Raw genomic sequence first — 22,250 nt, 5'->3', positions numbered from 1 at the left:
ATTCAAACAAGAAGATGAAAGACCTGCACTCTGAAAATTTCATGAAACACTGATGAAAGACATTGAGGATGACACAAACAAATGAAAAGACAGTCCATGCTCATGGATTGAAATAATTAATATTGTTAAAATGTCCATACTACCCAAAGCAATCTACAGATTCTATGCAATCCCTATCAAAATACTATGAATTTTTCACAAAAGTAAAACAATTGGTCCATTTGTATTGAACCACAAAAGACCTCAAATAGCCGAAGCAACCATATGAAAGAAGAACAAAACTGGAAGTACACAATTTTAGATTTCAAGATATATTACGAAGTAATAAAAAAAAAAGTATGGTATTGGCAAAAAAAAAAAACAAAAAACAAAAAAAAAAAAACAACCCACAAAACAAGAACCGAAAGTAAATATATTCCATAGATCAATGGAATAAAATAGAGAGCCCAGAAATAAATCTATGCTTATATCATCATTAATCTATGATGAAGGAGGCAAGAATATACAATGGAGAACAACAGTATCCTTAATAAATGGTGTAGGAATGCTACTGTAAAAGAATAAAATTGGGCCACTTTCTAACATCATACACAAAAATAAATTTGTAATGGATTAAAGACCTAAATGTGAGACTTGAAACTATATCAAGTCTAGAAGAGAACATAGGCAATAATTTCTCTGACACTGAACATAGCAATGTTTTTCTAGACTTATCTCCTAAGGCAAGGGAAGCAAAAGCAAAAATAAATTATTGGAACCATATCAAAATAAAAGGCTTTTGCAAGTGAAGGAAACCAACAACAAAATAAAAGGCAAACTACTGAATATAAGATATTTGTAAATGATATTTCCTATAAGGGGTTAATATCAAAAATATATAACAAACTCATATAACTCAATACCAAAAAGAAACCTGATTAAAAAATGGGCATAGGACCTGAATACATTTTTCCAAAGAATACATACAGATGGCAAATAGGCACTAATAATCCGGGAAATGCAAATCAAATCACAATAAGATACTACCTTACACCTGTGAGCATGGCTATAAACAAAAAGAAAGAAATAACAAGCGTTGGTGAAAACAAGGAGAAAAAGGAACGAACACTAATACACTGTTGGTGGGAATGTCAATTGGTATAGCCACTGTGGAAAACAGTATGGAAGTTCCTCAAAATATTAAAAATAGAAATACTATCTGAATCAATAATTCTATTAGATATTTACCCAAAGAAAAGGAAAACATTAATTCAAAAAGATATATGCACCCATGTGTCTACTGCAGCATTATTTACAATAGCCAAGATATGGAAGCAATTGATGTCCATTAATATGTTAATGTATATGCACAGACAGGAATATTACACAGCTGTAAAAAAGGACAAGGTTGTGCCATTTGAGACAACATGGATGGACCTAGAGTACATTATGCTAAGTAAAATAAGTCACACTGGGAAAGACCAATTTCATTCAATATCCAATCTAAAAAAAAACCCCACAAATGAATAAATAAAAACCAGAATCAGATCTATAAATCCAAAAAAAACCCTGATGGTTGACAGGAGGGAGGTGGGTAGGAGAATAAGCAAAAGGGTGAAGGGAAGCAGGAGATGCAGGCTCCCAGTATGGAATAAATAAGTCATGGGAGTAAAAGGCACACACAGCATAAAGAATATATAGTCAGTAATATTGTAATAGCATTGTATGGTGACACATGGTAGCTATACTTGTGGTGACCACAGCATAGCATATAAACTTGCTGGAAAAAAAAAACTTGTTGAATAACCATGTTGTACATCTGAAACTAATATGACATTTTGTGTCAACTATACTAAAATAAAAAAAGTATTCAAGCATTTATTATATAAAGTCTTATGAATCTAATTTTATGTTACAAATAGAAAAAAACTCATGTAAACAGAAAAAAATTAACACAGAATTAGAAAACAGAAAATCAATATCATTTTGGTCTTTAGAAGCCCTAATAATTCAGACCTCTCAACAGACTTACTATTGGTGTTTTGGGCAAGAGGTCATTTGTTCTATGAGGTTTTGTGATGCTAAATGAAGAACATTTAGCATTACTGGCATTAAGAAGAAAATATCACCTCCAATAGTTATTGTGACAAGAAGTCCTACAAATTTTCAAAGCCTTCTGAGGGAGGGAGTTCTTCAGTTGAGAACATTAAGATAAATGTTTTGATAGAATAATGAAGATCAGAGACCGAAAGCTAACGTATTAACAAAATAAACATAAATTTAAGGAAATAATCAGAGACAAAGAAACCAAGATAAGAAAAATTAATCCATGTGTTAGTTTGAGTTTACCCAGGAGATCCTCGGAGAAGGTTTCTAGTGCAAGTAGTTTATTTGAGAGGTTCACAGCATTAGTAGCATAGAGAAAAAGCAAAGAGAAAACATTCTATAAAGAACTGTCATTCAGACAGCTATCAATGTGGGGTGGGAACTAGAGCTTAATCTGGGAAAGAGTTTAAAGCCCAAGCTTTAGATTTACTTCACACATGGGGTGAGGGAACTGAAATACATACACTCTGACACCTGTCAATCATTGTTTAAATGGTGCTCCCAGCAGCTATTAATTTCTAGGAATTTATAGGCTGCATTACACAGCTTAGACAAAGTTTAATGCAAAGAGATGCAAATGATGACTAGAGAAGTGTTGAGGAATAGAGGCAGGGTACTGATTGGCTGTACAATAGATTACTTTGCTCAAATCTGCATAAGAATATGAATAAAATGGATTATTTTCAGGAAGAATATAAAATTATTAAAGCTGAACACCCAAAATAAAATCTAAACAGACCACTTGCCAGAGAGAAGGAAAAAACAGCCAAGCAATTTACTATCCCCATTACCAACTCCTTAAAAACAAAACAAAACAAGGAAAATAGACTTACATTTCAAAAGGAAAATTTAACCAAATCTTTAAGGAATCAATCTTTAATTTAACCAATCTTTAAATTGGTTAATAATTTAACCAATCTTTCTTTAAGGAACAGATAACACCAACATGATTTAAAAAGAATACAGAAGATGGGGCAGCCCAGCCCGGTGGCTCAGCAGTTTAGCACCGCCTACAGCCCAGGGTGTGATCCTGGAGATCCGGGATCGAGTCCCACGTCAGGCTCCCTACATGGAGCCTGCTTCTCCCTCTGCCTGTGTCTCTGCCTCTCTCTCTCTCTCTCTCTCTCTCTCTCTCTGTGCCTCTCATGAATAAATAAAATCTTAAAAAAAAAAAAAGACTACAGAAGAAAAGCAAAGAGTCTGGAAAGCTTCCTAGTAAAGCAAAAGAAGGTATCAGTGAATGAAGATAGATACTGGTGCTCTGGTAGCTTCCTGGATTCAGTCCTAAACATGGCAATCTCCCTAAATAATCTATAAATTTAACTTTATAATAATTTAATCCCAATAAAAATATAGCACATTAATTATCAGAAAAACTAGATAAAAATAAAAGAAAAATAATACAGAAAAATTAAAAGCACTCATAGCCAGGAAAAATATGTAGAGAAAATGATTTGTGACTGTCATAATATTGAAACATCTTATAATTAAAATTGATTGGTATTAGTAGACTAGGCATCTGAAAAATAGTAAGTTTGATTTCTATTTCAAGGTAATACCAAAATAAAGCCTAAATGATTAAAAATTTAAATATACAAACAAACATAAAAGTATTAGAAAAACATAACAGCTTTTTTACTGTGTCTTTGAGATGTGGAAGAAATTTGAAAGTACTATCTCTCCAGAAGCCATAAAAGGAAACGCTGATCAAATTCATTTACATTAAAATCTAAATTTTGTGAATAAATCATATATAAAGAAATAAAACAAATTATAAAAATATTTCCAATTTATTGCAAAGGGGTTAATTTTCTTAATATATAAAGAGATTTATTTAGTATATATGCTGCTGAAGTAAGCACTAATAAAGTGATTTTTTTTAATCCAGTAGGTAGGGATCCCTGGGTGGCGCAGCGGTTTGGCGCCTGCCTTTGGCCCGGGGCACGATCCTGGAGACCCAGGATCGGATCCCACATCGGGCTCCCGGTGCATGGAGCCTGCTTCTCCCTCTGCCTGTGTCTCTGCCTCTCTCTCTCATTCTGTGTGACTATCATAAATAAATAAAAATTTAAAATAAATAAATAAATAAATAAATAAATCCAGTAGGTAAAAGTCCAACAAACCATTAAAAAAAAGGGCAGATGAAGCAGTTCAAATTCACATTATAACAATGATATACTATTCATAATCTACCCAACTGGAAAACAACAAAATGCCTTATTACTCAATGTTGGTGAGATGACCAGAAAATGAGTATTCTTATAAATTGTTGGTAGAGTATAAATTGGTATTCTTTATATAATGCAATTTGACAACATTTAACCAAATTTTAAAAAAGAAAAAGATGCATGCAGTTTGACCTAGCAAATGTAATTCTATTAAATTATCCTATAGATACCTTGTTATAATATATAATTTATAAGATATAAAATGTATGTAAGAATAAAATGAATGTCCTTTGCACACTGTTGATCATAGCAGAAGATTAGAATCACATCACATAATTATATTCACATAATGGAATTCTATGTATTTCCTAAGAATGAAGCACCTTCCCATATAATTATACAGAAAGATCGATAAGATTTATTGCTCAATGTAGTAAATTGAAGTTCCAGATAGTATACATGACTTGCTACTATTCATATACATATACATGTTCATATATATATATATATATGTTTATATACATAAAAATTTTAAATAAATTAAATGAAAGAAATCTGGGTGTTTTTCCAGGTATTTTCAGAAGTATTTGTATCTTGCTTCATAAATGCAATTTACCTTGAGAAAAAATCTTACTTGAAAATTCAGCATTGCTTATCCCCTTTATGAGTAGGAATTTCTTATTATTATTGTTGACCAAATACAATGGTGGTGGTGTCCTAATGTTCAGAAGGCATAATTTGTTTGGGGACAGTTCAACTTTTCTCTCCAGAATTCTCTGTGCAACTATTATGAGTAGAACTGGTTTAAATTAAATATTACTGAGAGCCAAAGAGAGTCTTGATGGTCTCCACAAGTATTCTTACTGTGTAATGTTATATTTTGTAGCATAGATTACATACTTAGAAGTTTAAATTCATGGAAAAATAAATTATTTCAAAACTCTATCACTACTGGTGAATGAGAAGGAACCCAAATCTGGTGAATTGAACAAATGTAAATTGCAAGCCTAATAAGCCCATTTCTATTTCCATCATCATGTAAAAAAAATAAATCAATCATGTAACTAAGAGATACACCATCACAGTAAAACCCCCAACCCCACACACCCAGATATAAAATCTACAGTTCTTTCCATTTAGTAACCAAGGAGCTAGATTTAGAGCTAACATAATTCCCAGGTATGGAGAAAAATTATCAAAGGTAGTTATTATTATTAATTACATTAATAATACTATTTGATTCTCTTCATATGCTCATTTTTCTTTATTCTCATAAATGAATTTTTAAAACACCATCTGATTTTCTCAGGCACCATTCTATCAAAACGATACATTACTTTGTGGAGTTAATGAAAAGCAACAGTTCCAACAGATGAATAGGGAATGTCCAACAAATTGGAATGGACAAGCTGGTTTAAGCAAAAATAAGAATTGTCCCAATCTTATTTTTATCCTGGTGAATCTTAATTAGACTTATGGAAAGCTGCATTACTGTTAATAAGGATTAATGTCATAGTGATAAGCACAGCATACAAATCAATAAACGCCGCCGTATCAATATATGAACAGAGACACAAATAGCCATTTCAGTTCATAACAGTGAACTCATTATAAAGTTAAATATTTGCTATGCTAAGGATTTGAAATACCTTGAGAAGGAGGGAGATTCATACTTGTACTAAAGGGCAGTACAGTGAAACTTCACAGAAAAATATAACGCTTAAATGATTTACAAACTTGCCCAGAGGGTTATTTTGCAACTCTGACACACTTTGGAATCTTGTGCTTAGGTATTTTGGGAGTAGAATGATGATTAGTCAATCAGCTAATGAGTCTTTATTAATTATTACTACAGATTGGCTACTGAGTTATTTTCCTCTCTGAAAGAGTAGAATAGTCATTTGAGCTTATAGTATTGTTAAGGAGGAAAAAGAAAAACATAAAACAATTATAAAGTGACATGTATCATTTAGGGTTAATTTTAGATTCAAGGAAAAAGAAATGAAAAAGCGTGGCTTAAACAAGAGAGATATTTCTTTTAAAAAGAAAGTAATCTGGGGGACTAGGAGTTCCCTGTAGTAGAAGGAATCCAGGAGCTTTCTAGACCTCTGCTCAGTCATCCCTTTGATTTGGTCTCCAACTTCATGGTTCTGGAAGAGTCCTGTTCCTGGTAGTAGACAGTGGGAGGAAGTGGATGGGTGTGTCTCTTCACTTTATGGAATTTCCTTGAAGTTACATACACTACTTCTCCTCAAACCTCATTGAAAAATACATAGTCACATGGTCAGATAAAACTGCAAAGAGATTGGAAATGTAATCTTCACCTGGTCAACAATGTAAATAAATAAAAATTGAAGACTATATTACTAAGGAACATGAGAATGCCTATCAGTAAAAAGCAGCTTTATGTATATTTCATCAGTTTTTCCACTAACAACCTTTTTTTTTTTTTTTGGTTATAGGATCCAGTGTAGAATATCACATAGCATTTAATTATCATGTTTCTTCAATCTCTTTGAATCGGTGACAGTTTCTTTGTATTTCCCTATTTGTCATGAATTTGAATACTTACAAAGAATACTTACTGGTCATGTTAGTTTGCAGAATGCCCTTACATTTGGTTTTCTCTGATGTTTTATCTTGATTAGACTGGGGCTATGGATTTTTGTGAAATATATCTGAGAAGTGAAGAGCCTTTCTAACTGCATCATAGCTGGAAGTAAATATCAAAATGGCTTTTTCCTGGTGATTTTAATCTTGATCACTTGGTTTTGGTGGCATCTGCTAGATTGCTCCATTATAACATAACTAATTTTTCTTTCCATACTCTATTCTTTGCAAATGAGATGCTAAGTCCAGCTCACAGTACAAGACAGAGAACTAAATTAAGCTCCAGGTTCTGAAGGGAGGAATATCAAATAATTTGTGAACACAGGTAAACTACCTCAGTTATTAATACATATCATAGGAAATTACTTTAAAGATATGCAAATTTCCTAACTCCCCTTCAAGTTACACTTACAAATTTTAGCTTTAATCCGTGGATCTTGCCTGAAGTAATTATTACTGTGATGTTCTAATGATATTTTCTATTTCTCTCATTCCTTATACATTTATTTATTGAAATTCTTCTTGGAGGAAGGTTGTCACATAATAATTATTATTTATTCAATTATTATTCAATCATCAATTTAAATATGTTGATGTATATTTGTTATCATCCAGTGCTTTATTTATGTTGTTCAAATTATTGTTGCTTTAGCCATTAGAAGTTCTTTCTGTTTCAGAATGACATATAAGTGGAATTACACAATATATAGTGTTTTGATTCTGGCTTCATTCACTGTGAAAAATGCATTTATGATTTATCTGTTTCTGTATGAATCAATAATTTGTTCTGTTTTATTGCTGAGTAACATTCTACTAAATGGATGTACCAATTTGAATACTCATTCATCTGTTCATCTGAATAGAGAAAGTTTCCTTCTCCAATTTTCTGGAATAGATTATTTAGAATTGATACTATTTCACCCTCAAATATTTGAAAGAACTTCATTACTGAATCTATCTGGATCTTTTAATTTATTTTTGGATATTTTTAGCTGCAAATTCAATTTTATTATTATTTTATTTTATTTTTTTTATTTACGATAGTCATACAGAGAGAGAGAGAGAGGCAGAGGCACAGGCAGAGGGAGAAGCAGGCTCCATGCACCAGGAGCCCGACGTGGGATTTGATCCCGGGTCTCCAGGATCGCGCCCTGGGCCAAAGGCAGGCGCCAAACCGCTGCGCCACCCTTGGATCCCCTGCAAATTCAATTTTATAAATAGACATAGAGAATATAAGGTTAGTTATCTCTTCTTGAGAGAGATTTCATAGTTTGCCTTTCAAAAAAGTAGCTCATGTGATCTAAGTTGTCAAATTATGTTTATAATATTGTGGCACTATTCTCTCATTATCCTTTAATGTTTGTGGGATCAGGAATGCTGTTCTCTCTTTATTTGCTAATATTGGTAATCCATGTCTAGTCTCATTTTGTCCTGATCAACCCGGCAATAGATGTCTTAATTTTGATGATCTTACATAAAAACAAGTTTTGGGGTGTCATACATTTTCTTTATTTTCTCTTATCCGTTTTATTGGTTTCTGTTTCATTTTGTCTTCTCCCTTCTTTCTTTCTACTTCCTTTGTTTATCTTGTCCTACATTCTCTAGTCTCTTAAGGTGGAAGTATAGACTACTGATTTTAGATATTTTTTTTTCTAAAATAAGAATTCAATTTTCACAACAGCTTACATTTTGCTGTCATATACTTGATGTTAGTATTTTTATCATTACTGTTTTTAGTATTTTATCATTCTAATATCTCGTTTCTCTTTTTATTTTGCTAAATCAGCTATAAATCTTACTACTGTAATTTTTATGGTTGACGCTCCATTTCCATTTAGTATTTTCTTTTTGTGTTTGGATTATGGCAATTTTATTATATATGTTTATTCTATTTATTTCTCTTGAGGTTTGTAGGACTTATTTAATTCATGGTTGGAAGTTTTTTTCACTTTCAAGAATTCTCAGACATTTTGTCTTCAAATGTTGCTTCTGCTTTCTCTCCTTTCTTCTCATACTGAAATTGAGTATATGCTATACCTTTACATTGTAATCTTATGCAGTATTACAATGTTTTTATTTATTTCATTTCTGTGCTTTATTTTGGATATGTATAGCTCATCTATCATCCACTTCACTAATTCTCTCTTCTGTTGCATCTAATTTCTCACTTACCCCATCATTTAGTTCCCATTTTTAGTTACTTGTGTTTTTTTTTAAGATACTTAGTTTGATGTTTTTTGTCCTAATTTCTCTGAAAAATTCTTAGTCTATGATTCTGTGTTCTTGCACATAGTAAGTGTGATTAAAGTCATATATAACAATCCCATTATTTAAATTACTACATTTCTCTCTATTGTCTTTTATTTCTTCTAGCTTTAGATATTGTATCACCTCCTCAAACACTTGATTATTTATGAAAAAAGGGATAATTTCAAGAATCAGATATCTTCCTCTAGACATCTCAAAACATTTGTATTTCTTATTTTTTTAATCTTATAGATAGCTAGCAATGCTGGTCAATGTGAATTAAATCAAAGATTTTTTTTTTCTAATCTGGATTCCAATTCTTGAAAGAGATTACATCTGTTCTATATTAATTCTTACCACATAGGCCCACAGACCCACCCCTCACTCCACAGTGCCCCAAACTCTAGTTTTGGACCCCAGTCCCTTTAACTCATCAAATTTCTGTTCAGTCTCTCAGACTTTCAGTTTCCTATGTTTAGTATTGGTCAATACCTTAAGAAGTAATAGCTTCAAACACTTGTTTCTCCTTGCTAGATTTTCTTTGTCTCCTAGATCTTGGCACTGTAAATTTTCACTATTTTGACAGTTTCCCTGTGTCTTTAAATGTATGTCTAAAAAAATATTTTGTCTAGCTTTTATAGTCGTTAGTGAAAACACTGATCAAAATTATTTAACCCACCATTATTAGAAGCAGAATTTTACATATAGAAAGGTACAAATATATAACATTATTTTTCTTCCTAAGAAAAATTAAGTTTATCCTTTATCATACAAGGTAATAGTCCACATATATTTCAACCCCACCCCTTTTCTCCCACTCCAATCTCATGTTAATATCACATGGGATTTCAGTTACAGAATTTTATGGAAAAAATAACCCTAAAATTTCTACTTTTATTAAAAATAAATTATACTCATTTTTTTTAACCATTGTTTTCTGTAGCTTGTTTTTCCCTTACAGTTTTCCTTTCTAGACTCTAACATTAGTAATTCTTAGAATTAGAGAACTCAAGACAGGGAAAATCTGTCAATTTTTATCTTCCTTTAAGTAATTTTGTTGTACCCTTATACTTGATCAAATAACTTAGGGGAATGTGTCTACATTTAAAGTTTTTCTTTTAACACTTGAACAATAGATACAGTTATATTTATATATATTTTTATATATTTTATATTATGTATTTTTGCATGTATTTTATATAAGTATTTTTATTTCCTCTTTGATTTTCTCGTTTCTATTTTTTATTTTCTTCTTTGACTTTGAGGTTTTAAAATGTGATTTGGCTATCAGTGGCTTTTTTATTTTTTTATTTTTAATTTTAAAAAAATGTTTAAAAATATTTTATTATGTATTTGACACACAGAGAGAGAGAAAGAGCAAGTGCTCTTTCAGGGCAGGGGAAACAGGCAGGGGAAGTGGCAGGCAGAGGGAGAGGGGGCGGGCAGGGGGAAGTGGCAGGCAGAGGGGAAGTGGCAGGCAGAGGGAGAGGGGGCAGGCAGGGGAAGTGGCAGGCAGAGGGAGAAGGGGAGGGCAGGGAGCCTGATGTGGGGCTCATTCCCAGGAACCACCACTGACTGAGCCACCCAGGTACCCACTGTGTTTTTTTTTTATTTATTATTTTTATTTTTTTTATCACATGTCACTTGGAAGTCCCTGTCAATTAGGCTACTCCTATCTTGATGCATTTCTTGCCAGTTTTCAGTTATTTCTTTCTTTTCTTTTTTTTTAAGATTTTATTTATTTAATCATGATAGATCCACAGAGAGAGTGGGAGAGAGGCACAGGCACAGGCACAGCCAGAGGGAGAAACAGGCTCCATGTTGGGAGCCCGACACGGGACTCGATCCTGGGTCTCCAGGATCTGGCCCTGGGCTGAAGGCGGCGCTAAACCACTGAGCCACCAGACTGCCCTATTTCTTTCTTTTCTTATGGGTATGTGTTAATATTGGCATTGAAATATATATCCTTAACTTTTTTCATGTTTTTTTATCTCTCTATTCCTACTTGATTCATTTTGTGGTATCCTTTCATCTTGGCTACTGTAACTTGAGATTTTCCTTGTTTTATTTGCTATTCCTATTCCATCAACTTAATAAAAACATGGAAGTTTAGTGGTTATGTCCTTCTACCCACATATTCAGGGTTTTGATGTTGTTGTTATACCAACTATAGTATCTTAATTATAAGGTATCAAAGTGGTTATTTTTAAATTACTTGTTCTTGATTTATATATGTTCTTCCCTTTCTTATCACCCTGTGTATCTATCACTTCTCATGCTTAGTTTTGCTCATTTTATTTTATTTTTTTAAAGATTTTATTTATTTATTCCTGAGAGACACAGATTGAGAGGCAGAGATATAGGCAGAGGGAGAAGCACCCTGCAGGGAGCCTGATGTGGGACTTGATCCTAGGACCCCAGAATCATGACCTGAGCCAAAGGCAGACACTCAACCACTGAGCCACTCAGGCAACCCTAATTTTACTCATTTTACTTGGGTGCAATTTTTCCTCATAATTTTCTCTTTCAATTTATCAGTTGTTTTTAGATATCTTTTGGTTCCTCTTTGTGAGCTTATGCATGCACTTAAGCAAACCTTTAAGAATATCAGTTTCCTCTTATGAAGTCTGCCCGGACCATGGAATAAAATCCACTGGCAGGACTCAAGAGTTCAAGAATATTGTGGAAAGGACTGAATATTATCATATGGATGCCTGCACTGGTGGTTCTTTAAGATCCTCTGCTTTTCTTACTAGAGAATCTCATCACATAAGGCCTGGTTCCAATGCTGTATCCCTAGCTTCTGCCAGACATCATGAAATATTGTTAAAACTGCTTTTCTTTCGTGGATAAACAATACTTTGATCTGCTTTAACCTGACTGCAACCACTATAGTATCTCCACTTATATTAGCAGACTGTTAGGCCTCTCATATTGAAGGCCCCTTTATCTTTTCAAGCATATAAGGAAAACTTATAGCATGGATTTAGTATTTTATCTTACAACTGACTCATGAATCTATGGTGTTCTCTTATGCATAGCTTTATTAATTCCCACTAATTTCTAATCATATTGCATACTAAATCCTGCACCTTATTGTTAATTATAAAATTGTGCCATTAGGCTTATTCATAGTTTTATATGGTAAATATTTGTAAAATGCCTGTCTGGTATTCAGTTTAGGGGCTGTACTCTAATTAACCTGACAAATTCTTAATATACTAGTTGACAATTTCATCTTCCAGAAAGGCAAGGAACTGATAAGAAAATTATGGCTCTAGCCCTAATTATGCATAGTATGGAAGAATAAGTTGGGTGAAATGGAAATGATATGGACCTTGGGAAAAAGTGATCAAGATAACTTAGAGCATTGATAGCCAGGGAGGAAATACAGATTTTATGTTAGACTGACAAAGGCAAATTGCAACTGTTCACATAAATGGTAGGTAGCTTAACAGATCTTTAATTTAAAAACAAAACAAAACTGAATAGTTAACAAATTCTCATGGGTAGATTTACAATTATTCTTAATAGTACAGAAGACCCCTTTTTAAAATGATACTGGCAAGAAGAATGAATTGGGAGTAGCCTGTGAGGATAATGAAGTTCTACTGGCAAAACATTAAGGTTTTTTTTTTTAAGATTTTATTTATTTATTCATGAGAGATACAGAGGGAGACAGAGAGAGGCAGAGACACAGGCAGAGGGAGAAGCACGCTCCATGGAGGGAGCCTGATGTGGGACCCAATCCCAGGTCTCCAGGATCATACCCTGAGCTGAAGGCGGCACTAAACCGCTGAGCCACCAGGACTGCCCAACATTAAGGTTTTCAAAGAACACATGCTCCACACAGCAAGAAGAAAAGCAACAAGATAATTTTATGGGAAGGTAACATGTATCTGTCTGATATATGCAGATATGTGTCTGGATTTTGTCTTAAATGTATATTAAATGATGCTGAGAAAGATAAAGCCCAAAATGAGAGTTTGGGTTAAAAATTCTTGGATCTCCAAAATTTGATCCTAGCTATATGTTCAAAGCTTGAACATTTTAAAAAAATGATAAGCAATTTTAAAAAAAGCTGATTAGTAGAAATAAAAAATAAACTATTGCATAAGGGTGAGATAATTTCATTGTCTCGTGTCTAAATATAATTTTAAAATCACTTTGTAAGGCATATCTGCCTAAACTTTATCTTATTTTGATGTCTATGCTTGTTTGTGCCTTTTATTTTTTATCTGAATTGGATTTTATTTTTGATCCAGTGTATTTTTTGAAAGAAGATCAATTCACCTCTAGGTAGATACTAATTTACATTTTATTATTCACAATTAATGTGTTTTGGTTAAATTTTTCTTTTGAAATTTCCTTTTATGGGAAGGCTCAGGGCTGAGAGCTAATGTGACCACTTACAGAACACAGATGCTTTTCTTCTGTTGATAGTTTTATACTAACAGAGTTTTGAGGCTCATCTATGATTCCTTTTAGCATTGCCTCTTACTTTCCATTTTCACTTTCTTCTAATACAATGAATGCCAAGATTTTTAAGAAGTTGTGTGTTTACAACTGTAACCATGTTTTTCTAGCATCATCAAATTCTATTTGGTTACATACTTGAGCACTCACAATGTGGCACCAAAGACAAAATAGATGTATTTGGCTTTTCAGTGTATTAGAGAAAGAGAAATGTGCAGAAGCCTATTCTACAACTTTTGTTGACTGAGTTCTCACTATTTAGGATTTACTGTAAGAGATGGATGCTTTGTCATTTGTTGGTGATCTGGCTAGAGCTTATTTGAAATGTCTCTCTGAGCAGAATCTTTTATCTACTCTTCCACATTATGGATCCTGGGAAAGGCAAACTGAAGAAACAGTCTATTTCATTAATGATTCCTGCTTATATACTATGAAATAAAGTCTCCTTTGATGTCATCTTTTGCCAATTTTTTTCTGGAAACTTCTATAAGTCAAGGATTTAAAGAGGCAAGTTAGGCTTCATGCATGACAAGATTCTTTCTCTCTTGCCTGATTAAAATGAGAGAAAGAGAGAACCCTGAGAGTATTTTTAATACATTTTCCCCTGACACTGCATAAATCTAGGAACATTTATATGCTAATCAAATCAAAATAGGAATTATTAGTGACTGGAGAGCCCCAACATGGCTGTTATTTTCCCATCAACATATGATAACAGCTCTGACGCTGAATAAGGCTGATATATATAAGCCCCAAAAGGTTATAGTACATGACAGGTTTAAGCAATATTAAAACCAAGAAACACTGCCCCACCTATTACATATTTATTCGGTATTACAAATTGTAAATATTTAAAAATACACAAAGATACAGTGTGAGTAAATTCTTAATGTTTAATGAAATTATTCATGATATACAAAGAGTCAAATAACTCAACAAATACCATGAAGGTTAATGCATGCGAATGAATCTGAAGAGTCCAGCAATGAGACTAACACACTTTGTCCTTTCCTAAGATGATCATAAAATGGAATTAAAGTAATCTGATTTTCATGGTTAAGGATATCTCTGGGGATAAAAGGAAGCAACTTTCACTGAAGACCTACTAGCAGCTAATCAAGATCCAATGTCAGGTCTCCATCTCATGGGCTGGAATCCATTGATTCTTTGTATTATTCACATTTTAATACCTTTTAAAGAGAGGAACATGGTACCTTTTAAAAATCAATACATTTAGCTTGTCTTTTGGTAATTTAGCATTTATCACCACTTAAGAGGTCAGTTGCTAGTTGGGAAGATCTATCATATAATCTCAGATGAGCTAATAGATGAGAAATTCAAGAAAAAGCCAACAAAAAGAGCTGGTGTAATGGGCCCGGTGGGGACATTTTTATTTTGATTTCCAAGGTTTCTAGTGTTCTTATTGATAATGATCACAAATCATAGTGCAGCAAGTCTAAATTTATACTTCTCATTTTTAATGCTGCAATGCCCACACAAGAAAAACCTTATCTGCAGTGAATGGGTAAGAATTTTCTTGGCACACTTAATTTGCATCTACATTCAAAATGCCATTTTCAAGTTCCTATCCAAAGTAGCAATAGCAAAATTGCTCTAATGTTTACAGAGCCTTAAGGAACTGAGGCAGACAAGACAATTGTGAATAAGGTTTCAGCTAATGTCTTGTGAAAAGTCCAATATTTATAACACAAGATGAAAATTACTGGAAAAAGTATTTGTTAATAATGGAATATTAAACTATCTCCAGAGAGCTTAACTGCTAGAATTTCATCTTTTCAATATTTAATCAATCTATCTGTCCATGAATTCATGGAATATATATATATATATATATGCATATATATATAATCAGAATACTAATTTTTTAATTAAAAACTAATATTCATGTAAAATTCCACTTTCTAAATGCAAAACAGTTATATTGGAGTTGCAAGTTTTTCTGTATTTTCTAAGAAGATGCATCCCATATTATTCAGTTAGGTATGTTGTTTTCAATGTAATAAAATCAATATATTTTCTCTTAAAAGAAATATTATTGATTAGCAAAAGTCTCACTTAATTGGAGAATAAGTTAAATTTTTAATGCTAATCAGACAAGAATTTCTTAGGTTTCACCAAATGGGTAAGATTTTATGAATCTTTTGAGACACAGTTTTCTTATTAAAAGAAGACAGAGATTTGGTTTTATGTAACAGACTTGACTGGTTTGGCAAAAGTTATCTATCATTTCCTAAAGAAACAATAAAATAAAGTTTTTCAGGTCGGTTAATGTGTATTTAATGTAGATTTAATAATTATTTGATTACTCGTACTTGGGTAAATACAATTGGAAAGACCTATTCCCATCTCATTTGATGACTTCTTTAGCTCCCTATGTAATGTACAAATAAATGGGTACAAACAAATATATACATGAAATGGTGGGATTTGGTCCAGGGCCAGACTAACTTGAGTTTGAATTTACTTGCAGAAACTACCAATCATAAAGAAGCCAATTTGCTTAATGACTCACAACCTTGGGTTTCTGATATACAAAGTAGAGGTAACAATACTACCTCACTTACAGAGCTGAATTAGCTAAATTATTAACAAGTATAGGACCCAAAGTATAAGATTCTATTTTTAATAAGTACTTCTAAAAATAATGCAGTAATTGTCAATTATGTGTGCTAATACTTTGGTAATGATCGATACCTTTACTAAGCAATGGATTGTGAAACTTAGTCATACTGCTTGTGGACTCAGCAACATTAAGTTGGTTCTACAACTGCAAGTTGACTGGAACATGCAGTCATAAAGATCATTTTTTATCCTCAAACTTTCCCTAAATCCTGAATATTTAAACCAAAGTTATTCTGTATAGTCAGATAAATACTCAGAATAATTTTTTCTAAATGTTGCAAAGAATAATCCTGTCATGTTGTGAATGTTGTCTGTACTGTTCCCCACTATACTTCAATACCTAGCAGAATCTGAGGTACGAAAAGGAAGTACTGAAAAATATTTGTGGTATAAATTAATTGAATAAAGAATTTTTATTCAAGGGTTACTCAACCAAGGATGTGTTCTGTTTTTACTTAATATTCAGAGTATAAATCAGAATGAGATTAAAGTCCCATCTTTTGTGGGGCTCATACATAAATAAGAATGATTAAAAACTTCCAATGGGGCCAGTAACACCTATTAGATACATTTCTGAAAAGTTAGCTCAGCATTCAGAGTTCTTCACAATTTATCTTTGCTAAATTTTTAATCCTTATCTCCTACCATTGTACCATATCCAATGCATACTATTTTATCAGACCAACATTCATTTCCTCTGTGACTTTAGCCATGTTTTACTTAGTACACAGAACACTCTTCTTCATTCATGTATATAGAAAAATGCTTTCATAATTCAAAGTCCAGATAAACTATCATTAGTTCTGTAAAGACTTTCTAAATTCCTGCTGAAAATTAATCATTCCTTCTTCTGTAATCCTATAGTGATTTTTACCTATATCTAATTTATTTAGTATCACATTTTTTATGAAGAGTTTTATTTGTAATTGGGATATAGTCCTAAGCTCCCATAAGGTAGGATCTTTGTTGATATGTTCATGTTTGCACATTTTTCACTTAACATACTTAGTGCTATTTTATTTTCGTTAACAAAGTTTTTGATTCACTGATTTAGACTCAGAAAGAGGAGGCAAGTAGAAGAGAATGAAAAATGAAGTAATACTTCAACATACAATTCTAAATACTCAACTAAAATTCTGGTTGCTTGCAGGATGATTCAAATTCAACCTTTTTCAATTAAATTGTGAGTTTTAGTGGGTAAATAACCACTCCATCATAATTTTCAGCAACAATCTGATGGGATTGAAATGTAAATTGGGGCATCCATCACACTTCTGCTGTTGATGGCAAAATATCCTGCACTTCTGGATTTCTCAGAGTAATGGATATGTCCTTGTCTTTCTCTTTACTGAAGAAAAATGTAGCTTTGATCTGAAGAATATTCTCAGCAATTGACTGTCATTAAAATTAAAAATAGTGATGAAAGAAATGAGCAGAAATAAACAATGAGCAATTCACACACTAAAAACAGTGACATAAGGTGGAGAATAATGGAAATGAAAAAAATATATATAATGATGACTGGTTGACAGATTGCCGTCGTTTTACTCTCTGGGGTTTTGTCACAACCTTCAGTAGGGAGATAACATTGAACATCTGGTGGACAACCAGTGCGGAACCTCAATGAAGCTGAGCGTGTGCAGTAGAAGAGGAATGAGCTTGGGGCTGTGGCTCATCTCACACATATCTAAGAAAATAAAATGAGCCAAGAATAGTACTAAATAATAGCAGCTACCTTCTAGGAAAAAATTTGAATTGTGATATACAGCTCTTTCTCTGGCACTAATAAATACAACGAAAACCAACTGAAAAATTCTATTCTTATTTTTGTCATATAACAGCTATCAGACCTTGGGCAACATTTAAATTCAATAGCCTTAGTTTTCTCACTTATAAAATATGGAAAATAATAACTCTCAATATAATAAGTTCTATTGAATCAGTTAAGATGATATCATTGCCTATGTTTTGCAAACTGATAAATGAGGATACGATAACCATTGCTTTTTTATAATTATGTTATCACCCAGTGTTTTGTTTGAATTTATATATTTATGTATTTATTGGTGTTTAAAAACTAGTCTTCTATATTAAACATTCTTCAGGTTATTTAGTGGCCTCAGCTGTCTTTATATCAGCAACTTCAATTTTACTTCAGGATTTAGTGATTGATTTTTCTGATCCCTTCTAGCTGACATTATCTATCATCAGTTGTATCCTAGTAAACATTTAATAAGTGGCTTCTCTGTCTCTTGGGGAAAAACACTGATTGTAGCATTTCATGATTTCTTTGGTGTAAACTCTCCCACTGTGGCCAACTTCAAGGTACCCACATGACATCATGTTGCAGACTTGGAAGACTTGTGCACAATCATTTCTTACCAGCTGGTAAGAGTTAGCTCTAGCATACCACTATCTCATACTCAAAAGAAACTAATTTCTCCTAAGACTCTGCGAAAAATTGGGAGCTTACCTAGTTTCTTTCTTAACTTGCTGTCTCTGAAACAAATAAACTCAGGTTTTTAACAGAAAGTGCTGGAAAAAAAATGAAAACCAGTGAGAATAATAGTTCGATATTAAATATACCAAATTAAAAAAAAAAACTTGATAGTTGTGTCTGAATTTCATTCAAACATAAATTAAACCAGGCTAAATTTTGCTGAAATACCTGGAGCCAGATGTTTCACTCAGTCCCCCAAAAGATAAAGACCCTCAGTGTTTTTGCTGCTTTGATCACTCTGTATCTCTACCAGTCCTAATTAGAGCAATCTGTTCAATGAGAAATCTGTTTCCAGGCAAAAAAGGAAACTAAGCCCAGTATTGGCATTGAGTGGTTCAGAAAGCATAGAGTTCTGTTTGACCTCTCAGCAATTTTCACTGAGAGAGCCTCAGGAGACAGAACCTAGAGAGAGGGGCAGCCTTCTAACAAAGGAAACGCCCTCCTGTGCCAGAACAACAATGAGCCTCATCTTTAAGCCATTCTCATGCATGATTCATTCTGTTTTCTACCCAGTAACTCCCTAATACAACTTGATCTGCCCCCCTCCTAACATAACTTACCCTGACCCTCCTAACACAACTTAACTTGCCTCCCAGGAAGAGAGTTTCTTTTACAAACTCCAAATATTTCTACTCTAGAATTTAGGTGGCTCATCTTGGCTTTTGGCAGGATTTTTCACCTTTATCATGGCCTCTTTTTACTATAAGTCCTGGAATTTTTTTTATCGTTCCTATTGGACTTCTTTTTGCTCCATTTTCTTTTGAAACTTAAACATTTCCTTATGCAACATATTCAAAGGCCAATTACGAAGGCTGACTGTAACCTGGGTATATTCTCTCCAGTGCCTTCTTTGGCAGGCATGATCCATCACTTTTGCAGTTCTTTGCACCATATTTTCCTTAGGGAACATGGGGTAGATGCCGGAATCTTAAATTATTTTTTTTAATTTTTATTTATTTATGATAGTCACAGAGAGAGAGAGAGAGAGAGAGGCAGAGACACAGGCAGAGGGAGAAGCAGGCTCCATGCACCGAGAGCCCGATGTGGGATTCGATCCTGGGTCTCCAGGATCGCGCCCTGGGCCAAAGGCAGGCGCCAAACCGCTGCACCACCCAGGGATCCTCTGGAATCTTAAATTCTTAAAGATACTGACTCTTTAGGAAAGCCCCATTATGATTGTTTTTCCTTTATTTTCAGGACAAATATGAATAGTATAACATGCATCTAGGGAGTAGCCAGAACTTTCTTGATCTTTTGAGTTCCTTTCCTTCTCCAAGCTGAGCAATTCCAACATACTTCTTCTAGGGGCTGCTAAACACCATCACATTAGATGCAACAGAGAACAACACAAGAATACATTTCCCCCCTCAAGAGTAATTGAAAATTTGCTTTATGTAAATAGCATCTTGTATTCAGGACTAAATGGCAAATATATTGTTGGTTCAGACTTTAGAGAGTGGAGCAGAGGAATGGCACACCTTCTCCTGATACTCAAAGACTAAATGGCAATAGACTTTCCTGAGGTAATTATGCTCTGTGGAAGCCTTTCTGGCTCACTTCCCACAGAACAGCCAATCAGAAATGAATCACAAGACAGCTTTGCCAAGAACACAACAAATCACATCCTCTTTTTTATATTTTTGAAATGAAACTAACACCTTGGTGTAGAATGTAAAAATCTTAAGGGATACAACTTTTTATACAAAAGTATCAAATATCCCACTGAGTTTACCACCTCCCATTGAGATACATGGGAGACTGTGTTTCATTTGAACAACCAAGAATGTGGGGATCCCTGGGTGGCTCAGCGGTTTAGCCCCTGCCTTCAACCCAGGGTGTGATCCTGGAGTCCTGGGATCAAGTCCCGGGATCAAGTCCCAGGATTGAGTCCCACATCGGGCTCCCTGCATGAAGACTGCTTCCCCCTCTTCCTGTTGTCTCTGCCTCTCAATCTCTCTATGTCTCTCATGAATAAATAAATAAAATCTTAAAAAAAAAAGAATGAATGTAGTAGTTAAAACAGCCAACTTTTCTTTTTTTAACTCTTTGTGGTCTACTTCTTAATCTAGATAATAAAAAGGACAAAGATCTTATATCACTTTTCCTTCCAACTTAACACTTTCATGATTTTGCTTTACCCATTCAATACTTAAGCATTTATCATATCTAATATATTTTTAAATTTTGAAGCCTTGAAGCTTTATGTTCACATAGTTTTCTCATTGGATCCTGGCAATAAGCCCTATGAAGAGACTTGGGCAAGCACTAATATGGCCACTTTAACACAAGAGGGAGCCCAGAATCAAAAGCCACTGATGCTAAATCCAAATTCTAAGCTGCTTTCTATAGTTCTACAGTTCAAACTATAATTTGGTTTTAGGTGTTTACTCGTCTTTCTAACATACTGATTTTGCTGACCAACCTCATGTGGGAGGTTGTTTTTAAGCTATCTAGTACTGACTTAATTATTTTTCTACATGAAATTTTGTATGTTCATTTGACTTTAACTTTGAGGCAATCCCATCTTCTGAGAGCTGGTAAAATCATCCACAATATACACTTTAAATTAAGATTGCCTGGGGACAGTGAAAGTTGATGAGCTTTTAGAGAAACTTGGGAAACTTCTAGCCATAAAAGTAGTATTAAGGGAGCATCTTTCTTGATCTAGAGTACAGTGAAAAACAATAAAAGGAGAATGGTGTGTTTTCTCTTCACTGCAATCATAAGACGTTATGTCTATTCCCTCTATAGAGTGGATGAAGAAGATTGATAATATATTTTAAAATGTTTACTCACTCAATAATCAAAGGAAGGGAAATTAAAACACCAATAAAATAATATTTGTAACTTTCAAACTGATAATCTTTAGAGAAAATGACTATGTCTAATATCTCTCAGACAGTGAGGAAAATTTATACTATTGGGCCGCCTGGGTGGCTCAGTTGGTTGAGTGCCTGCCTTTGGCTCAGGTCATGATTCTGGGATCCAGCCTTGCATCTGGCTCCCGCTCTGCCAGGAGCCTACTTTTCCCTCTCCCTCTGCCTGCCCCTCCCCTTGCTTGCATTCTCTCTCAATCTGTCAAATATATAAATAAAATATTTTTTTAAAAAACCCTCAAACAAAAAAAAACAAAAATAAAGAATCACCAATTTTTAACACAGGTGAAAATTCTAGAAAGAAAACAAGTTCTACTTAGTAATTTCATATAGGTTTTTAATAATTAATTTCTGATTGATTAATTATGCTACATTTCTACCCAATTAGTCATCTCAGAAATATTTGTTGAATGTATGTACTTGGACGGATGATACATACTCAAAACCATCAAATAAATACACAAAGTAATAAATAATAATTACACATGCATGATATGGGTAATAGTGTTCTAGGTTTTCAGAAAAAAAAAAAAAAAAAAAAAAAAAAACACAGGACAATGGCCAGAGCAGGCTTCTCTGTCTGAGTGATACTGCTATGCTTTTGTACAAGGGTCCAAGGGTACAGAGAGAAATAAAGAGGGAATT

This window comes from Nyctereutes procyonoides, unplaced genomic scaffold, assembly GCF_905146905.1.
Source record: "Nyctereutes procyonoides isolate TBG_1078 unplaced genomic scaffold, NYPRO_anot_genome, whole genome shotgun sequence".
NCBI classification, from domain to species: domain Eukaryota; kingdom Metazoa; phylum Chordata; class Mammalia; order Carnivora; family Canidae; genus Nyctereutes; species Nyctereutes procyonoides.
This window is presented reverse-complemented; position numbering follows the sequence as displayed.